This window comes from Fukomys damarensis, unplaced genomic scaffold (genome assembly GCF_012274545.1).
Source record: "Fukomys damarensis isolate Sample0158 unplaced genomic scaffold, DMR_v1.0_HiC HiC_scaffold_39, whole genome shotgun sequence".
In the NCBI taxonomy this organism is placed as follows: Eukaryota; Metazoa; Chordata; class Mammalia; order Rodentia; family Bathyergidae; genus Fukomys; species Fukomys damarensis.
In genome coordinates this window covers 100,449,200-100,451,852 of record NW_022900951.1, presented here as the reverse complement: position 1 = coordinate 100,451,852, position 2,653 = coordinate 100,449,200, and the positions used below count along the sequence as shown (strand labels likewise).

At 50.8% G+C, this 2,653-nt stretch overlaps 1 pseudogene; it reads right to left on the bottom strand.

Annotated features, from left to right (window-relative positions):
- Positions 1–372: 372 nt before the first annotated feature.
- On the bottom strand, positions 373–2,098 carry LOC104852364 (annotated as a pseudogene).
- Positions 2,099–2,653: the final 555 nt, after the last annotated feature.

The following is a 2,653-nucleotide window of genomic DNA, read 5'->3' as shown; positions in this document are numbered from 1 at the left end:
AAAAAAAAAACTTAAACCAAAGAGAGAGTGGCACTCCTGCCCTCCACTCTGGCCCCTTGGTACTGAACAACCAGTTGTTCCCCCCATACCCCCGCAAAAGAAACAAGGGAGATTAGACAGAAAAAGAAGCCCCATTCCCGATCCTAAATCAGTTAACAAAATAGGCGCTCTCTCGTCCAGAAATAAAGGCTTCGGGGAGAGGCAATTTCTGCTGAGTCCTTTGTATTTTGCCACAGAACCCCATTCCGGGGCTCAACTCCCAATCCTAGGTGCTCTCTGTCGCTTCACTTCTCCTTGGTCTGTCTTCCAGGGATGTCTTTCTTTTATCAAAACAAAAGGTCCAAAGTGTGTTTCTGTCAAATGCGAGGGCCGGGGACAGGAAAGGGGTGCCCAGGCCGGATTGGGTTGGCGGCCACAGCCTGCCCCTCCTAGGTGTGAGGCCTCAGGATGGCACGCACTGGACCCGGTCTGGGCCCTCCTCCTCGTCCAAAGTGTCTGAGGAGCTGGGATACTCATCAGAGTCCACGTCTGTGGCCCCAACCCCAGGCTGTCTCCGACGCCAGTGATGGCGTCTCTGTCTCAGGTGATTCATAAGGAACCAGAGCATGTGGTTATCAAACAGGTCAGTGTAGTGCAAACTATCTTCATCATGCTCTCGCTTATTCTTAATCACATCCTTTAACCCTGTCAGCTCAGTGGAAGCTTCAGCTCTGGGTGCCCAGATCTTCACATCATACTCTAGGCCACTGGTTGCCAGCACAGACAGATGTGGGTGGGGCTCAAGACAGCTCACCACACCTCCTTTGTCTCCCTCCATGAACGGAGGAAGATGTGCGGCAGTCACTACCGCTCACCACAAACTCACTCTTGGGGCCATAAAAATTGACACCTTTTACTGGGGCATTATTTCTGTGGCCCTTGTATCTCTTAACATATTGGGCACCATCACCGTGACAGGAGTTGAAGAGGTAAATGTCTTCATCATTGTAACTAGCCAGGAGCTCTGTGCCGTCATGGCTGTACACAAGACTGGTGATGTCATAAATTCTTACAAATTGCTCTCAGCCACCTACTGCAAACTGATGGGTATTGGTGGGATTCACAAGGATTGTATGCAGTCCCACTTTCTTCTCTTTTTTTCTTTTGTCACCACCAGCTTCAAAGCTGGCCGATCTTGTCTCAGGTCGATGGTAAAGACAACTGCATCTTCACCTCACATAGGAACATACAGGGAGAGTCTGGTTCCAGAGACAACTTGTGGGATGCTCCTTGGTGCTGATCCACACTCTTTGCATTCTTGCAGCGCTGTGTGGTAGACAGTTCTGCTACCCGAACCTGTCCATCCGGGGCACACATGGCCAGGGTGGAATCTCCACTGTTGGGAAGGAACTTGGCCTAGAAGACATTACTTTTGTGACCACTCTCAAAGTCACCGATAGCTGCCACCGCACCCAATGCCACATCACCCCCTTAGGGTCATTGCTGCTACTGGCCAGCCAGGAGCCATGCTGGTTAAAGTGCAGGGTGTTGACACAACCACTGTGGCCCTCAAGCCCATGCTGCAAGCGGAAACGCTGTACAAAGACTCTTGCTCCACAGGCCTCACACACAAAGTGGGCACTTGAACCTAGTGCCTGCTCCCACAGGGCAGGAAGGGCTTGCCAGTGAGCTAGAGGCAGGGCTGTTGTCTCTGAGGACACCAGTCTTCCAGGGCCCGCTCATCATCTGATGAGTCCTGGTCATGGCTGGCCCGCTTGCGCTGTACACAGCACCAAGGATGTTTTCTTCCTCAGAGGAGTCATGAACTCAGCTTTCATCATTGATGGAGTAATAACCAGTGTCCTCCATGCTGTCAGAGTCCTTTTCTTCACCTGAGCTCTCCGTTTCTGTGCTGGTACGGTTGGGGCCACCATCATTCCCAGTCAAACTCATGTCTGAGGCCTCCACTTCATTGCCTGAGGATGTCTCCCTCCCCTCGTCTGCTCCAGACATCTCCTCTAGACTGCTAGATAGGCTCCCATTAGCTAATTCTGTTCTACCATCTGTGCTGCTACCTTTGCTGGACATCTTGAATGATGTTTGCTGTAAGCAGCTGGTTAGGTCAGAAGGGTGTCCAGCTGGGGCAGTTACAGGCATGGGAGCCACCGAGACTGCGCAGCCTGCTTCCTGCCTTGGGTCATCCTTCTGTCAGTGGCTGGCCTACTGTTCCAGGCCCAGCAGCCCCATCCACTGCCACCACCAACGCCACCGCCCATCTTACACTCTGTATTCCATTTTATTTAAAAAAAAAATCTTCTTTATCCAGTCTCCAGTTGATGAGCAATTCGGCTGTTTCCAAGTTTTAGCTCATAGAAACTGTGCCGCTATGAACATAGGTGCGCATATATCACTGTGATATAATTCTTTTAATTGTTTTGGAAAGATACCCAGCAGAGGTATGGCTGGGTCAAATGGAACCTCTAGTCCCAGCTCTTTGAGGTATCTCCATATTGATTTCCACAGTGGTTGCACCAGTCTGCACTCCCACCAACAATGGAGAAGGGTTCCTTTCTCCCCACAACCCCGCCGACATTTGTTATTGGTTGATTTCTTGATAGCAGCCATTCTTTGTGGGGTGAGGTGGAATCTCAGTGTTGTTTTCATCTGCATCTCT